Source organism: Salvelinus sp. IW2-2015, unplaced genomic scaffold, assembly GCF_002910315.2.
Source record: "Salvelinus sp. IW2-2015 unplaced genomic scaffold, ASM291031v2 Un_scaffold1451, whole genome shotgun sequence".
Lineage (NCBI taxonomy): Eukaryota > Metazoa > Chordata > Actinopteri > Salmoniformes > Salmonidae > Salvelinus > Salvelinus sp. IW2-2015.
The window spans coordinates 42,629-62,097 of record NW_019942916.1 but is presented as its reverse complement, the minus strand read 5'-3'; the positions used below and the strand labels follow the sequence as shown (position 1 = coordinate 62,097).

At 40.9% G+C, this 19,469-nt stretch overlaps 1 pseudogene; it reads right to left on the bottom strand.

The window, feature by feature from the left end:
* Positions 1-1,400: 1,400 nt before the first annotated feature.
* On the bottom strand, positions 1,401-17,282 carry LOC112070884 (TBC1 domain family member 22B-like; annotated as a pseudogene).
* Positions 17,283-19,469: the final 2,187 nt, after the last annotated feature.

The following is a 19,469-nucleotide window of genomic DNA, read 5'->3' as shown; positions in this document are numbered from 1 at the left end:
GAACCCCAAAGTTTATAATTAGAGAATTAAGTGGAATGTAAAATAAACAAATATTCGATTTAGCCAGAGAGGAGTATAAATCTGAGCTTTTTGGGTGTATGTCAGTGAGGTGATGTGTGCATCGATCACTCCCACTAACCGCCCCTAATGCACAACACATAACAACATGGCTKAGTCAAAACAAAGGGTAACAATCGTTTAATATAAACAAAAAGTTCATATACAGCAGAATACTGTAATATTTCCTCKATTTAAGGCTAAAACCAGTAATGACTACAGAAGCATGGAACTGAATGAAAACATTATTGGCCGAATAGTTTGGCACTGAAGATTAGAAAAAGACAAATGAATGATTGGAAATTTGAATTTAGACAATGACTTCKGGTTTCATTGTCCGATATCTCCTGTTTTTAAAACCAAAATGCAGTGAACCTTTGCATGACCATAAAACAARGCGACAATACAATCGTAGAATGAATGAAATTAAAATGACACAAAGTCAGTTTTTTTTTTTTAGCAAATAAACAAATGAGGACAGAGCACAGTTTAAGGCTGAAAGGCAACTATTTAAATACACCAACAAATCATTAAAACATGTGAAAATGCCAACTAAGAACATAAGTCTGCATTTTTCCCACAAAAACACTGACTTGAGAAGACATGGTAAAATGTGTACCTGGAACAAGCAAAAATCTAAAGTAGAATGACAATTAGATGATTTAATTGCAGAAAKATCCTAATTGAACTACATGGTGATCTTAAAAACCAATATGAGAATAATACTGGTACAAAAGTTATGGCACTTCAGTTTTCTCATTATCATGATTACACATCCAATACCACCAAGCTCACTGTTCTAGCACTGATTATTGAAAAACTAACCAGGATCTTCAGATTGTGCCAGAAAAACTGATGCACGAAAAAATGTACTTCAGTTTTATTATGTTAGATTGTCATAGGGTCACAAAAAACCTGACAAAACTAATTTGAGCCATATTGTTGAAACTGAACCTAAATGCCAATCAATTCATAGGTTGCACCTCCGTCACTCGGTCGCGTCATACCATTCTWATGAACGTTCTCCATCTGCCCTKATGCATTGAGTAGAATGCTCAGTCGGGCATCAGTTCAAAACAAACGTTCAAAACCATATTGTGACGAAACATGCAACCATGAATACAAGAATGATAAAAGATAAAGAATGACTGTCACATTTTTCCTACCATAGCAGAGAAATGGTTATGAAAGTTGGAAATGTAATTACTATTCCTGCTTTACATCAGCTAAGTGAGGTCACAGCAGGTAGGCTACTACATAACCCCACTATCAACAGGTAGGCTACTACATAACCCCACTATCAACAGGTAGGCTACTACATAACCCCACTATCAACAGGTAGGCTACTACATAACCCCACTATCAACTGGTAGGCTACTACATAACCCCAATATCAACTGGTAGGATTCCCATGCTTACTACATACCCCATTATCAACTGGTAGGCTATTACATAACCCCAATATCAACAGGTAGGCTACTACATAACCCAATATCAACTGGTAGGCTACTACATAACCCAATATCAACTGGTAGGCTACTACATAACCCCAATATCAACAGGTAGGCTACTACATAACCACTATCAACTGGTAGGCTACTACATAACCACTATCAACTGGTAGGCTACTACATAACCCCAATATCAACTGGTAGGCTACTACATAACCCCAATATCAACTGGTAGGCTACTAAATACCCCAATATCAACTGGTAGGCTACTACATAACCCCAATATCAACTGTAGGCTACTACATAACCCAATATCAACGGTAGGCTACTACAAATACCCCAATATCAACTGGTAGGCTACTACATAACCCCAATATCAACTGGTAGGCTACTACATAACCCCAATATCAACGGTAGGCTACTACATAACCCAATATCAACTGGTAGGCTACTACATAACCCCAATATCAACTGGTAGGCTACTACATAACTTCCCAAATATCAAACTGGTAGGCTACTACATAACCCCAATATCAACTGACACAAAACAAAAGGTCAAATGACAACATTTGTTTTCCATGTTAGACAGTAAAAGAAAAGAGAGCATTACACATTCTTATAACAAAGGCTTGAAATACAGCTGTGTTGATATCCCAGGACACCGTTTTCAATAGATCAAGAAACTGTGTAGGGAGGCTTACTAAAAGTTGCCTCTGAAAACCCCCATCAGCATTAGCAACCCTCAGAGACAAGGCAAAACACAGTCATTTACTATATAACAAATKTGAACATTTGAATTCTTAATATACACAATTTTCACTTCTATAATTATTAAAGTTTACAGACAACTGTTTTAAGTTAACCATAGTACATAAGAGTAGATGTTGTTGCAAACAACAGGAAGTACAACAGTKATTTTCTCTACTGTCTGAAGAACTTCCTGGATGGTCGTGACATTGTGTTGCAGATTGTTGATTTAGATTGCACTGGTTTGTATAGAGTCTTCAGAAAGAGGAAATAGACAAAGCAACATTTGCATCGCATTGTTATGAACACCACAAACATACYTAATATACATTTGGTAAAGTGTCAGATCCCCCTCAGGTTTACACTATTTGAAGGGTAGACAAGTCTCATTCAGTTGCAAATGACAAATTCATTTTGATCCAATTGATCAACTTTCATACGTGCCACAGTTTCATATAATCTAGAAAGAAAATTGAAGTCTGACGATTACTAAACAAAATAGCAAATAATCAAGATGATAAAATCCAGCTATATCTAGTTCAACTAATACTTTATATCTAGTCCAAACTTCCCAACAATACATCAACAATTGAAGGTCCCCATTCGCATCCTATTCACATTGAGGCCTTGGGATTCAATATGGCATCCCGATATATAAGCCCTGAAATAAAGTACCRTTTCCTGGTCTACAGAGCYGCTACTAGTAGCAGCTGTGACACCTCCTGTATCTTGTTGTACTACATTGGACCATTTCTTCATTAGATATTCAGACTGGCCTTTTACTGGACTCAATATATCCATGACGGGAACAAGTGGGGACAAAGTGGTAAAAATATGAGGACTAGTTTTTACCACAGAACTCTGTTATAAACAAACGATAAACAAAATAACTCAAGTATATTCTCTCTGAAACTTGAAGGTTGATCAAACAGTCATCATCACCCATTCAGAGTTCAGTTAAAACTTTTGAGACAAACAATACTGATTTAATGCCAGTATAAATTAATTTGAACTGGCCCATTAACCGATTAGACAAGTACTTATCCCTTCCAGATTAAAATACCAGTCATTTATACAGTACAGTGTAGAGTTCCAACAGCAGTACAATAGTGAGTTCCAATAGCAGAACTCACCGCTGTATGTCAGGACCCTACTCGATGCCTACGGCGTGAATTGTAACAGCCTACTACTGAGACGTTCGAGCCAGTGGCTCTAAGATAATACACTACAGAGTCAGTGGAATGAAACTTGCCAATGCAATTATTAACAGAGAAAGGGCAGCAAGAAAAATATTGTACAAACGGTAGTTCAGGCCAGGGTTTTTGAGTGAATAATCTATACGCGTGGGCAAGGTATTTTTTACACTATGTCTGCCAGTCATGTCAGAGGAATAAAAACCRAAACTCTGTTTTACAATCTGTTCACCAGTGCATATAGCAGTGGTTTTCAACCGGTGTGACGCAGCTTCACTGTTGTGCCTTGAGGAACTTTCAGTTGTGCACTGAAACTTTCACTAATCTGAATTTGTTGTGGGGGGGGGGGAAACACTAACGAATGTGAACTGTGGAATTTGGACTTGGGAGCACCAGCGCAGCTCAGATAATACATTGAATGACACATGGTTCCATCTGTGTGGCCGTTTCAAGTCCAGTGCGCTCAGSCTGTTGTTACGTTTGTATKATTTGAGGGACGCGCATCACGAGCAAAGCCATTTGTATCCATTTACTTCGCCTGTGAGAACAATTAGCATAACCAAGTCTGATTAGGTTTAGCTGTACCACAGCCGTTGCCGTAGAAACAAACGGAGCGTGGCTTTGTGTCCGTGGTTGCACCTTTAACAATGCAGAAAACTGTAATATGTAGCCCAAACCGAAAAATATATAAAAAAAATAATATATATATATATATATATATAATACCGGAGCTAAAAAAACAATTTCTAACTCTGATTCACAGGACACTCTTTAAGGGGTACACACACATTCAAATTAAGGAACGATCAAATTAACTCCATTTAACCTATAAAAAACATTTGTCACAGAAAATAGATGATTTGCAGTATGGATCATATGAGATGCATGCCATTACCACTACATGAATAGGGAAATTGCAGGTGTGCAGCAGAATGTTTTATCCCATCAAGGTGTGTGCCACGGTTAAAAAAAAAGGTTAAGAACCAGTGGCATAGAGGCCTATCTCTTGTAGTGATTGGGCGCGTCAGCGAACATATACTTGAGTCTGTATGCTTCAGCCAGGAGAAGGCCTACTTCCTCGTTCCCCCAGTGGATTGTGGGAAGGTTCTGGAGTAACATGAGAAGACCCTGGAAAGGCAGAGACACATTTTATGACATAAGCACCATTTTGGAACTGGATGGGATGTGTGTGAATAATCCCCGATGGGCCCCCAGTCACAGTCACCATCTGAAAAGTGTCATGAACACTGAAATATGCAGATCATTTTTTTTAATGAGAGCTTTTCACTGGAGGGTCTGTCAGACCATAGAGAAAAAAGGTAATATGTTTTCAAATACCTTGAACAACAGAACCTGCTCGAGTACTGTACAAACAGTTCAACAGTCGACAGAATTAATGGTACCTGAAAATCGACCATGGAGAGGATCTCTTTGCGCCACTCGATCAGGAAAGCAGCACAGACGTACAGGTGGAAGTGGGAGAAGCCCTCTTGTTCAGCCTGCAGGGAGGGATACACGACAGGTCAGCATGTGATGAACACGGTACACATCATCTTTGTAAATCCACAACATTCAGATCTAAATACAAACGTTGAATGCAATATCTATGTGTTTGTCTGTGCTGTCTGTGTGTGTGTGTGTGTGTGTGTGTGTGTGGTGTGTGTGTGTGTGTGTGTGTGTGTGTGGTGTTGTGTGTTTGTCACCTGATAGGTGTCCCAGAGGCGGATGGTGCAGCGTAGAGGCAGCTGCTCTCTCATCAGCAGGTTGTTCATCCAGCGGAAAGCAAACTGCAGGTACTCACCTCATACTCTTAAAGTAGTTGTGTATGTCCTCTGAGAGAGAAAAGGACACAGCCCCACAAGAGATGAAAACTGACCCTGAGGTCATTGGAAATAATACACACCGGCCTCAGATACTGTAAACAACATGAGGAGACCATATCTCACCATCGATTCTGCTGACCAATTCTTCCAAAGCTTTAACTTTGTTCTTGAATCCCTGGCTGAGCAAAAGTGTAGTTGTCCTGTACAGATACAACAATAGTATCAACAACACATCACGAGGAGGATTTCATTTGTGATTGTGGGGGGGGGGGGGGGGGGGGGGGCTGCTGGAAACAGAGGTTCAGAATAAATACCATAAGCACAGATGGAGAAAATAACTGAATAACATTCTAAACCAACCTGTATTCCATCCAGCAGCTTGGTCATGCACCAGAAGCTGTCTGCCTCAATGTTCCTCTGGGTGTCAYGAGGCAGGGACGCTACGTCAAAATTCTCCACATCCTCCTCTGTAGAGACAAACCSCAAATATCACAGTCATCCACCCCTACATCCAACACACTCAGGGAAGCAGAGGTGCCGGTTTGCAATGCTGAAAAATAACCACGCAGGGGGAAAAAACTTATGCATGTAACTGCCAAAATAAAGGAAACACCAACAAAGTGTTTTAATAGGGTGTTGGGCAACCACGAYCCACCAGAACAGCTTCAATGCACCTTGGCATAGATTCTACAAGTGTCTGGAACTCTATTGGAGGGATACAACACCATTCTRTGTGAGAAATTCCATTATTTAGAGTTTTGTTGATGGTGGTGGAAAACACTGTCTCTGGCACKGCTCTAGAATCTCCCATAAGTGTTCAATTGGGTTGAGATCTGGTGACTGAGAGATATACATACCCTTTAAACCCCCTAGGTTCCTTTGAGGCCTCTCTTTCAAAGTTACTGAGATCTCTTCTTCTAGCCATGGTAGCCAAAATAAAGGGCATCTGGGCATTTTTATACATGACCCCTAAATACTTAATTAACTCAGGAACCACATCTGTGTGGAAGCACCTACTTTCAATATACTTTGTATCCCTCATTTACTCAAGTGTTTCCTTTATTTTGGCAGTTAGCTGTATATTAATCCTTCGGAAATGTAATATAAGACAAGATTATTGGACACCCTGTCAGAAGATTCAGTGGCCATTTTCATTTCATATGGAAAAGCCTCGTCTGGTTCAGCGGATCTACGACACATCATCCACCAGCCAACCTACCAACAAATTCGGAAAGGAATACCACAAAGAATGGAGTGACCAAGTCATTGATTCCCTGGACGTAGCCGCTGGCTGGGTGGCGGATAGCCCAGATAAAGAGGATCCTCTCAAACACCTGATGAACACAAGGCACAGACAGGCATGGATACAATCCGACGAGATATTACACSTCTACACTCTTAGAAATAAAGGTGTTATCTAGAACCTAAAAGGGTTCTTCAGCTGTCCCCATAGGAGAACCCTTTGAAGAAGGGGTTCCATGTAGAACCCATTCCACAGAGGGTTCTACATGGAACCCAACATAGTTCTACCTATTTCGGGTGATATCCATCAATGCCCTGGACCTCACTTTATCACGAACCCCATCAAACGGCCTATGTACCCATGCTCCTCTTGCGAACGTTGGATAAAGAGTAACAGCAAAGCTTTGGTATGTTTGGAATGCGCGCAGTGGATTCATCTAAAATGCAGGGAATTCTAGCTTTGGGCAAGGGGTCAATGAAGCTTACCATTGCTGCCGGTGTGCTGTACCCGCGGAGGTGTGAGCATTGAAGGTGGAGTGGGACCAGAGGACTTACTGAGGGTGGAGAGTGCACCGGAGGAGGGGGGGTCCACAGCGGAGGCAACCAGAGGCGAGTGACGGGGGACACGGTGGTGAGGACGATGGAGTAGCACCTGGGGAGGGGRGCTCCATGGCGACAGAGAGGCCACCGGAGGCAGTGGGAAGATGGCAGCGCAGTGGGAGGCGAGTTACAAGTGGATCGGGAATTCAATTAGGCCTTTGGGAAGAAGGGCTTACATTTTGTGCACTTAAACGTCKGAAGCCTCCTACCGAAGATRGATGAGATACGCCTGTTGGTTTGCAAATCAGAGGTMTCTTATGTTTTCCTAAGACATGGTTGGATTCATCTGTTTGTGACTCAGAAATTGAGTTGAGGTTGAGGTAATTACTCTGTTGTCAGGAAGGATCGGAATCGGAACGGTGGGGGGATATGTGCGTTTGTAAGATCCGACATTGCTTTTAACGTCAGATCGGATTTAAGCGCTGATCTGGAGATTGTCTGGCTGGATATCTGCCTTCCCAAAACCAAGCCGATTTTGTTGGGGGTGTGTTACAGGCCGCCCAATCAGAATGCATTCTATGAAGGTCTTGAAATTGTGTTGTGAAACAGTAATGATTCCCTGGTGAAGGAAATCATTTTGTTAGGGGATTTCAATACTGATGTCTGCAGAAAGAATATCCCAACCCACAATGTATTTATGCACTGTTGTAGATCACTGTTGTAGATCACTGTTGTAGATCACTGTTGTAGATCACTGTTGTAGATCACTGTTGTAGATCACTTTTGTAGATCACTTGCTCTGACCCAAATGATAAAAGATCCCACCAGGATATGTCAAACAGTGCAAAGTACAATTGACTTAATATTGGTGTCTGATAAATCTAAAATATCGCAGAGTGGAGTAATAGTKTATGGAATCAGTGATCATTTTATTACATTTTGCACAAGGAGGATTTTTAAAGATATATTTAAGTGTRACAAAACCGTTAGAATCAGAGGARTCAAAAAATACTGTMTWGAAAWGTTTAGGGAGGAAGTGGGTAAAATTGACTGGTCACCTGTGCTAGATAGTGTAGGGGTAGACAGTGCCTGGGAAGTCTTTAAATGTAGATTCCTTGATGTGGTGAATGTGATGGCTCCCATTAGACGGGTCAGGGTAAAGCAGAGATCTAGCCCTTGGTTTAATCGTGAGAGTCTAGAATCTATCCAAGCAAGGAATAAGGCCTTTAAGATATTTAAGAACTCTCAAGAGCAGCATGATTTTGTGCTATATAAATGTCACAGAAATGAAGCACAGAGCAGGATGGATGAYGCTAAGAGGGGTTACTTTGCTGAGAAAATAATTGAGAACAAAAATGACCCTAAAAAGCTTTGGAAATCATTTAAGGAACTAGGCTGTAGTAGTACTACCAAAAAACAAACTAAACAGTATTGGGCTGAACATCAAGGGGGAGATGGTATATGAAAAAGCAGAGGTTGCCAATGAATTCAACAATTTTTTTTTTTTTTTTACTTCTGTTGCCAGCAAGCTGCCCACCAGTTCTGGTTTGTATGGAAGCAACCAAGTCAAGAAGTATTATGTAGTTAGGGGTTCAGCCAAACTCTTTTTATTTTGCAAAGGTAGCAACAGCCAAAATAGTCAGTATGCTGGCAGAGCTTAAATGCTCCAAAGCCACAGGCCTGGATAATATTCCTGCAAGGTTTCTAATAGATTCTGCTGAGCAAATTGGCCGTTGTATTACACATATCYTTAATCTCTCTCTTGAACAAGGCACCTTTCCCAGGGACATGAAACAAGCTAAAGTTATACCTCTGTATAAGAAGGGGATAAAGTCTGACCCTGGGAATTATAGGTCTGTATCTATCCTCTGTGTAACATKAAAGTTCCTGGAGAGAATTGTACATGAGCAAATGTATGAATATGTTAACAAACAGGGTCCYATGTATGATTTTCAGTCGGGTTTTTAGAAAAAATATACTCCACTGACTCATGTCTACTTTACTTGACAATGCTCTGTGACTTCATCAGGAAAGAGATTGATGATGGAAATCTGTGTGGAATGGTACTGCTTYACCTACAGAAMGCCMTTGATACAGTTAACCACTGTCTCCTAATCTCCAAACTGGAGGCACTGTGGTTGAGCAGTATCCCTCTAGGCTGGGTAAAGTCCTATTTATCAGGWAGGGAGCAAGTAGTAGAGGTTACTGGTTCACTGTCTCAGGCAAAACCAATGAGTTGTGGCYTTCCGCAGGGGAGCGTGCTTGGGCCTCTGCTGTTTATGTTGTATATTAATGATATGAAAGATGCTTGTTCTTGCCGTCTTTTTCTTTATGCGGATGACTCTACACTTCTGGTGTCTCACAAAAGTAAAACTATGTTGGAGAGCATACTTAGCACAGAGCTTACTATAACATAAGCAAATGGCTTGGAGATAATAAGCTATCTCTGCACTTAGGGAAAACTGAAGCAATTATTTTTGGATTCAGACCTAAATTGTGTAGGTCGTCTGAAATCAGAGTGGAGTTAGGGGGTGAGGTGCTGACTACTAAAACCTCTGTTAGCTACTTGGGATGTAACCTTGATGGAAGCTTGGAGGGTGTGAGCATGGCCAATAAGGTGCTAGGGAAGGTTAATGTCAGGAGTTTTTTGGGTAGAAAGTCCAAGCTGCTTGATAAGGACTCCATGAAAGTGCCAGCTACTACCCTCATTCAATGCCATTTTGACTACGCTAGTACTTCCTGGTTTGGGGGCTTATCTAAACTTATGAAGGGGAAGCTCCAGATAGCCCAGAATAAGCTGATCAGGGTAGTACTGAAGGTGAGTCCACGTACTCACATAGGCAGGAGCTGCTTTCAGGAACTAAACTGGATGCCTGTTGAGGCTAGGGTGTCCCAGATTAGACTAGGTTTGGTTTACAGGAGTATTTATGGTCCTGCGCCAAGATATCTAAGTGATTACTTTCCTCGTGTTGGGGATGCACACAATCACAGCACCAGATCAGGTGTTGCTGATGTGTGCTTATACAGGTTCAGGAGTAATGCTGGGAAAGGTACTTTCTTGTATACTGGAGCCTCAGAATGGAATGAGTTGCCTCTGCCCATAAAACAACGTCTTCTCTGGGCAGCTTTAAAAATAAAGTAAAAATATGTTTGACGTCTTCTGTGCCCATATGAATAACCCCTATGATGTAACTGGAATGATGAGAGAGATGTTCTTCTTCTCTGTTTTTGTTTTATTATTTCACTGCCKTACTGTGTTTAACTGTGTTCCATCTTGTCTAGCCATCTTGTCTCAAGAGGACCACAATGGAAATAAGTCCCAGACTTTATTGTGTGTTATCCTCCATGATTTTATTCATGTGCATGTATGGCTTTTTCAAGTTTTATGTGTGCTTGTTTTTTTTTTAAATGGTCGAATTAATAAACTAAACTACCTGAAACCAAAAAAGGGTTCTACCTGGAACCAAAAAAGGGTTCTACCTGAAACCAAAAAAGGGTTTCTACCTGGAACCAAAAAGGGTTCTACCTGGAACCAAAAAAGGCTCTCCTATGGGGACAGCTGAAGAACCCTTTTGGAACCCTTTTTTCTAAGAGTGTATAAAAAGAAACATCTATATAAAAATAATAATTATTGTTGCCTATCCAAGCCAGGCAAATAGTATGAAGAGCTGACAGAGAGAAGCTCACCTCTTGCACCGCAGGCTGCTGGAAAAGTGGAATTAGTGGGTTTGTCCTCGGAATATCAATTGGGATCTGTGGAAACAAAGCATGTTCTACTTAAACACTGACTCACTACAGTAGGTATGATCTACTTAAACACTGACTCACTACAGTAGGTATGATCTACTTAAACACTGACTCTCTACAGTAGGATGATCTACTTAAACACTGACTCACACAGTAGGTATGATCTACTTAAACACTGACTCACTACAGTAGGTATGATCTACTTAAACACTGACTCACTACAGTAGGTATGATCTACTTAAACACTGACTCACTACAGTAGGTATGATCTACTTAAACACTGACTCACTACAGTAGGTATGATCTACTTAAACACTGACTCACTACAGTAGGTATGATCTACTTAAACACTGGTAAACATTGGTATTTTAGGATTTGGTGATTCATGTATTACCTGTCTATATGTGTCTTTGTAAGTCTCGTCTGTCCTGGAGTGGTAATACTGTTCAATGAAACCAAAGTACTCATCTCTCTTCCTCTTCAGCACCAGGTCTCTGCGCTCCATGTTGACTGGGAGGTAACCCTACCACGATAGAAAGGACGAGAAGAAAACATGTTGTTTATTAAACAAGAGGAAATACTCTTGAAGATAGGAACAGTAACAGGAAGTGTGATATGAGAATTTTGAACATATCACAACAAATACCAAGAGCAATGTGTGTGCAGTTGTCACATACATGCAGTGACAATTTGGCAAGGGATATTATTTTACACTGCTACAATTGCTCAGAGAAAGACATTTTGTTGAACAAGTAATAATAAAATAAAAACATTTAAAAAAGATAGGATGTGAAACCCAACCCAACATATCGTCATACTCCTTGTGTGTGATCTCCAGCTTAGCCAAAGGTCATTATGGTACTTACAGAGAGTAGGTCAAAGGTCATCARGGTACTTACAGAGAGTAGGTCAAAGGTCATCARGGTACTTACAGAGAGTAGGTCAAAGGTCATCATGGTACTTACAGAGAGGAGCCTCCATGTGATGGGCCTCACTTCTCMTGGAATGCCTGACCAGCTGTGCTTCCGGAGCTCCTCTGTGGATCACAAGGCCCAGGAGATAGAATGAGAATACATACTGTACATTGTAAATAATAGAATGAGAATACATACATTGAAAATAGAACATTGGCCTTCTATTAGCTACCTCAATCTACACTGAACAAAAATATAAACGCAACATGCAACAAATTTCAAAGATTTTACAGAGTTACAGTTCATATAAGGAAATATGTGAATTGAAATAAATWKATMAGGCCCTAATCTATGAATTTCACATGACTGGGAACACAGATATGCATCTGTTGGTTACAGATACCTTTAAAAAAAGGTAGTGGTGTGGATCAGAAAACCAGCCAGTATCTACCAGCCAGTATCTGGTGTGACCACCATTTGCTTCATGCAGCGAGACACATCTCCTTTGCATAGAGTTGATCAGGCTGTTGATTGTGGGCTGTMGAATGTTGTTCCACTCCTCTTCAATGGCTGTGTGAAGTTGCTGGATATTAGTGGGAACTGGAACATGCTGTCGTACACGTTGATCCAGAGCATCCCAAACATGCTCAATGGGTGACATGTCTGGTGAGTGTGCAGGCCATGGAAGAACTGAGACATTTTCAGCTTCCAGGWATTGTGTACATATCCTTGAGACATGGGGCCGTGCATTATCATGCTGAAACATSAGGTGATGGTGGCGGATGAATGGCACAACAATGSYCCTCAGSATCTCGTCACGGTGTCTCTATGCATTCAAATTGCCAACGATAAAATGCAATTGTGTTCGTTGTCTGTAGCTTATTCCTGCCCATACCATAACCCCACCACCACCATGGGGCACTCTGTTCACAACGTTGACATCAGCAAACCGGTCACCCAGACAACGCCATACACGTGGTCTGCGGTTGTGAGGCAGGCTGAATGTACTACCAAATCTTTTAAAATTATGTTGGAGGCAGTTTATAGTAGAGAAATTAACATTAAATTATCTGGTAACAGGTGGACATTCCTGCAGTCAGTATGCCAGTTGCACACTCCCTCAAAGCTTGAAAGATCTTTGGCATTGTGTTGTGTGACAAAACTGCACATTTTAGAGTGGCCTTTTATTGTCCCCAGCACAAGGTGCACCTGTGTAATGATAATGCTGTTTAATCAGTTTTCTTGATTTGCCACACCTGTCAGCTGGATGGATTATCTTGACAAAGGAGAAATGCTCACTAACAGGGATATAAACAGATTTGTGCAAAACATTTGAGAGAAATAAGCTTTTTGTGCATATGGAACATTTCTAGGATCTTTTATTTCAGTTTATGAAACATGGGACCAACACTTTCCATGTTCTGTTAATATTTTTGTTCAATGTATAGGGTGTTGAGTCTCACCGAGGTCGGTGTTAGGACAGGATAGAAGGTATTTGAATTTGTCCAATCGACTCTTGTCTCGCACTGTCATGATTGGGGCCCCCGATGAATTTTGGTCAGAGATCCTGGCGACCAACGGGATGATGGGGCGGACTGGGAGAGACTGTTGCTTCTGCAAAGTGGAACGCACTGTGGAGGAAGAGAGTGGAGGATCATGGGACTGCAGAGTGACAAGTCACAAAGAGCAGATTACTGACAATATCAAGGCAGTATTGAGTTGATAATGAGCTATATCTTAAATGGGATAATACGTGTTCCCTAAAATCCACCGCTGACCCCCTGRCCAGTCCATTACCTATATTGGTGTTGAGCAGGGCCTCACTGCTGGACTTCACCACCACTCTGCCATTGATCTGTCCACAGTCTGTGGCCTCCTCATGCTGAAGACGGACCTCTGCTGTCGGGGGAGCCAGCCGGTCAGCAGGCCCTGTGTCTGGCTCAATGGTGGTGTTAATGGGTTGTTGTGGAGGAAGAGGATGTACCTGGTGTGTGGAGTGCAGGGTGGGCGGGAGAGATGAGGGATGGATGGGAGCTAAGAAGTCCTCATCCTCCTCATCATCAATGTCCCAGGCATCGTTTGTGCTGCGGGCAAACTCGTGGAAACTAGACGCCTTTTTGGACTTGAGATTATTTGCCTTTGGAGTGTCTTTAGGAAACCTGCAGAGAGAAAATGAAAAAGTTTAATCTACGTGCCACTGATATAAAGAAGAAACCATTGAGCAGCTACAGCTGTCTCATGGTAAACACACGATGATACATTGACAARATACACTGAGTGTACAAAACATTAAGAACACCTTCCTAATATTGAGTTGCACCCCCTTTTGRCCCCAGAACAGCCTCAATTAGTCGGGGYATGGCCTCTACAAGGTGTCGAAAGCGTTCCACAGGGATGCRGGCCCATGTTGACTCCAATGCTTTCCACAGTTGTGTCAAGTTGGCTGGAGGTCCTTTGGGTGGTGGACCATTGTTGATAAACACGGAAACTGTTGAGCGTGAAAAACCCAGCAGCATTGGAGTTCTTGACACAAACCAGTGTGCCTGGTACCTACTACCATACCCAGTTCAAAGGCACTTAAATATTTTGTCTTACCCATTCACCCTCTGAATGGCACACATACCCAATCCATCTCAAGGCTTAAAAAAAATCRGTATTTAACCTGTCTRCTCCCCTTCATCTACACTTAAGTGGATTTAACAAGTGACGTCAATAAGGGATCATATCTTTCACCTGGATTCCCCTGGTCAGTTTACGTCARGGAAAGAGCAGGTGTTCCTAATGTTTTGTATTCTCACTATATATAATATAAAAAGGAACCGATGAACCAAAAAGGTATAAAAAAGGCAATAAAAGAATAGTGTAAAAAATAAGATCAATATAATAACGTGGAACAATCAAACTAAACAATACCATCCACACATATTCAAAGGCTTGGCAATACAGACYAGACACGAACATCAACAATCTAAACTAAGCATGCGAAAATCTATGTTGAATCAATTAAAAATAAAAGGTTAAATTTTAAAACATCTGCCGAATGACATATGTTCTAAATCCCTGTGGGTTCCATGCAGATCAGCTATGCAGAGCACTTACGTGCGGTGTATTCTGGGGTCAAGGGGAGGATGCTGTGCTCCATAAACTGGTTGTATACTGTAGAGGAGAAAGAGCAGTAGCCTAGCTGTACTTCATTGGGACAARGTGGGCCCACAGAGGCCTCTTTTCATGATTCATTGACAATGTTGGTCATAAGGCCGTCATTGTAAAATAAGAATTTGTTTTTAACTGACTTGCCCAGTTAAATAAAGGTTAAATAAAATGTTTAAAAAAATAATAATACAAAAAAAATMACAGTGCGAATTTTACAGGTTGAAAAGCATAGACCCCCCCCGAGCAAACATAATGGGCATACTGAGGACTTCTTAGCTCGCTCCTAAAATATTAATCTAAATTCTGTTTTGGTTTTGGATAATGGTTGTTACAGTAGTACTGTGGGTATATACTGTAGCTTTAAGAGATTCTGTGAACAGCTTGCCAGGGCGAGTGACAGACTTACTGCCACCCCATGGAGAGAGTATCCTGTTCAGCGGAMGCTCGCATGTTGAGCACTCATCTGATGATGCTACAAGAGCTGTGACCTGCAACACAGTCCAAAGGCGCCTGTGTGCCTGTCTCCCTTTGTGTTCTGACGTGAACCAAGCTCGGTCCAGGGTGCAATAGCCAAATGTTATCTGGGCTACGTTGTGCAGATAACTGAATTAGTCAAGTCACTGGGTCTTTGACACAATAATAGCTCATGTTGTAGTAAAATGGCTCATCAGCTGTGTCTTTCGGGGATATTTGTAGAATCTTGACTTTACCTAGTAACCTTTTAATAGTATGTATTTATTTACAGACTGTATATTTGTGTAAAATGCACAATGGTAATGCCCTATCATGTCTGGATGGTATCTCATAATGGCTTTATTACGTAACTTGTTCTGTCAGGATTGGGAACAGTGTTGTTTTCTCACCAAAGGCAACACCCACTCCTTAGAGACTACTCACATTACCTTGGTACCCACCACACCCTACCCTTGCCCTGGAGCCTCAACAGACCCAGGCAGCCTGGCAGGAAAACAGCCATTCAACTGCCTGGGCTGATTTGGGCCTGTAATTCACAAAGCATTTTTAGAGTAGGTGTGCTGATTTAAGGATCAGATCACCCCTATCCATATACTTTTATTCATTGTGATCTAAAAGGCTAAACTGATCCTGGATCAGCACTTTGTGAATATGGGCCTTGGTCATGCATTTCCAATGTGACTGACATCTGTGTTCTCCCATCCCCCATGTGACTGACCCAATTAGTGACTTAGAAGGGTGACTGACTCAATTAGTGACTTAGAAGGGCTAGAGAGTATTAAAGGAACGCACCAACACGGAGGATAAACCTGTAACGAGAATGATTTGTACTTTCCATTCAACATTATGTATCTAAAATAACGGATAATATTAATTCATAAAACTGTGCATAACAACTAAAATGTAGCCTATTGGGATAAAATAACGTTATTCCCTAATTGTTCACAGGAACAAGATGAAAAACGTTAGATCTTTCCAAAAAAAACATTCTGCTGAAATATTTAAACTGGGTTCAAGAGTTTAAAATGAATAAATCAAGATGCTCACTCTTGACCAGAAATGACTGTCACCTCTAATAGCTACAATGTTGTAATCAACTTCCCCTTATGATCGTTTCTGAAGAGATACACTGTGATACCACCTAAATCGTGGGCCATAATTAGATAGACACATTGTGTTGATTTTCCCACCGGTAAAGGGGTTCCACAAGAAAAGCTATATGCCAATTTATTAGTTAAAACTCTATTGGGGACGTTTCTGAAATTATTTTTCTCAGTCTGCTGCATATGTTACATGTCAACATTCACCCGTTACAGACCACCTGACATGTTGTATGAACCATAGGTTGTATATGTAACGTTAGGTAACAACATATGGTAGCCAAGACAAAGGCATGATTATGACCTCATATGAGCTCGAATAAGTGCCATAGTGCAACAAAGACCACCACTTCTTTATTGTCTAAAGAAGTGCTTTATAAACTATCCATCAAACAAGGTTAAGCATAAGTTTTATTCACCTTTAATGGCACTGTAATGACGCAAAGTCAACGACGTTATGCCCACTAAAATACAGAGTTAACTCATTATCACAATACACAATTCTAATCTTAATCATCACGATATTGTTATCATAGACGAGAGGGAGAACTGAAACCTACCTCCCTGGAACCTTTGCGTTTTTCCGCCAGAAATGAATTCTGTTGTCGGTGGCCATGCTTGGAAATCCCTCAGACTAACACCGCGCGCAGTTCTACAAATGTACAAATCATTGGAGACTATTTTAACGTTTCCGATTCAATATACTAAACCTTGTTGTATTTTCTGCGACCAACAACAACGTTTTGACATGTGACAATAATGTTATTTTGTTGCAATTGGCGAGAACGTATAATACAGAACGATGGAGGTCGCCATCTTGGACACATTTACATGGACGTGTGATTGGCGGACGGGTTTAACAGGTGCATAGACACTTACCAATAGAAATACTATAGCGAAAGAGAGTCAACCTTCTCTGAACACGCATCCTTCATCTTGTGGTGTTACAAGTAACATTCAACGGTTTAGATGAAGGCGGGAAAATAAACATTCGTTATTATTATGTTATTATGACTAGGTGTCATAACAAAGGTGTAATAAATTGTAAACTAGCTAGCCTGAGGCCTTCTCTTGGCCAATGCTCCTACACCCCAGATATCACCTTTACATTTTTTACAAAATGTTTGGTCTATTGGTCTATTGTACATTCATACTGTACACTGTTTGGGATTATAACCTGTAAAGAGTTGGGTTTTATTATGAGCTAGCCAATACGATCTGCTAGGCCTTACAGTGTAGATGAAGTTCAGCTATAGACCACTCTGAGGTTATTACATCAGGCCCTGCCTCGTTCTGCTAAACGTCTATAGGTTTATCTGATTTTGTTGGTCAGATTTGTGAAATTGCGATAGGAGAGATAGAAGGTTATGTATTAGTTCTAGTTCCACCACTATTGTATTTTATGTTACATAGTTAGTACTTCGTAAGGGTCAGGATTATTTTTACAAACAGAAACAAATCAGCATGAGAACAAATACATAGACTTTCATATATTTCAAAGCAGAAGCAATAATTTTGTAGACTTTGTTCCTAGGGCTGGGAATTGCCAGAGACATCACGATACGATATTATCCACTTCACGATACTCAGGTGCCGATACGATATGTATTGCGATTCTCACGATTCAATGTCTATTGCGATTTGATGTTCCAACCATATTGCTCACTAAATGTCAGCTGCAGAGCAACAAGAGAAAGAGTTTTGATCAGTCAGGGAAATAAAAGTGCTGAAAACATATTGGCTCACTATTTTAAAAGAAGATGGAGAACAAGTCGGTACTAGGAGTCAAATAATATAACGTCATCCAAATAATATCACCATATGTAACTGTATCGATTTGTTCCCCCATCTCTACTTGTTCCTAATTTCAAGGCTCTGCATTGTGTTCTTATTCCCACAAGAGGGCAGGCATTTTCTGATGTAGATTAATGCTACGCAGAATTGTGGGCTATTGTTATTCTATTGCCTTCAATACAGCATATTGTTATTCTATTGCCTTCAATACAGCATATTGTTATTCTATTGCCTTCAATACAGCATATTGTTATTCTATGGCCTTCAATACAGCATATTGTTATTCTATGGCCTTCAATACAGCATATTGTTATTCTATGGCCTTCAAACACGCAAATATTGTTTATATCTATGGCCTTCATACAGCAATATTTTATTCTATGGCCTTTCAATTACGGCATATTGGTTATTCTATGGCCCTTCATACGGCATTTGTTGTTCTGTTTATTTCTTCAATACTGCATATTATTATAAGTCTGAATCTATAGAGCTACATCTCAAAGACCCCTTACTTCAAATGCTTTCACAAGATTTGCTCTTTCAAATGTAAATGTAGGGAAATGAAAATTTCTGCACATTAATTTTAAGGCTGGTTCTTGGTCCTCTTCTAAACATCACTTCATATTGCTAATGTCAGGTAGACTTCTCTGTCTGGTTGCTTAGGGAAAGTCAAGGTAGACCTACTTCTGTCTGGTTGCTTAGGTGAAATGTCAGGGAGACACTCTGTCTGGTTGCTAGGGAAATGTCAGGTAGACCTCCGGTTGCTTAGGGAAATGTCAGGTAGACTCCTCTGTCTGGTTGCTTAGGGAATTGTCAGGTAGACTTCTGTTGCTTAGGGAAATGTCAGGTAAGACTTCTCTGTCTGGTTGCTTAGGGAAACTGTCAGTGGAGACCGACCTGGTTCTGGTTGCTTAGGAAGATGTCAGGTAAGACTTTGGTTGCTTAGGAATATGTCAGGGAGACTCCACTCTGTCTGGTTTGTTAGGGAAATGTAGGTAACTTCTCTGTCCGGTTTCTTAGGGAAAATGTCGGTAGACTCCTCTGCTTGGTTGCTTAGGGAAATGTCAGGTAGACCTCCTCCGGTTGGTTTTCTTAGGGAAATGTCAGGTTGACTTCTCGTGGTTGGTGTGCTTAGGAAATATGTCAGGTAAGAACTCCTCCGTTGGTTTTCTTAGGAAATTCAGTGTTGACTTCTCTTGGGTTGGTTTGCGTCTAGGATGTCAAGGTGACTTCC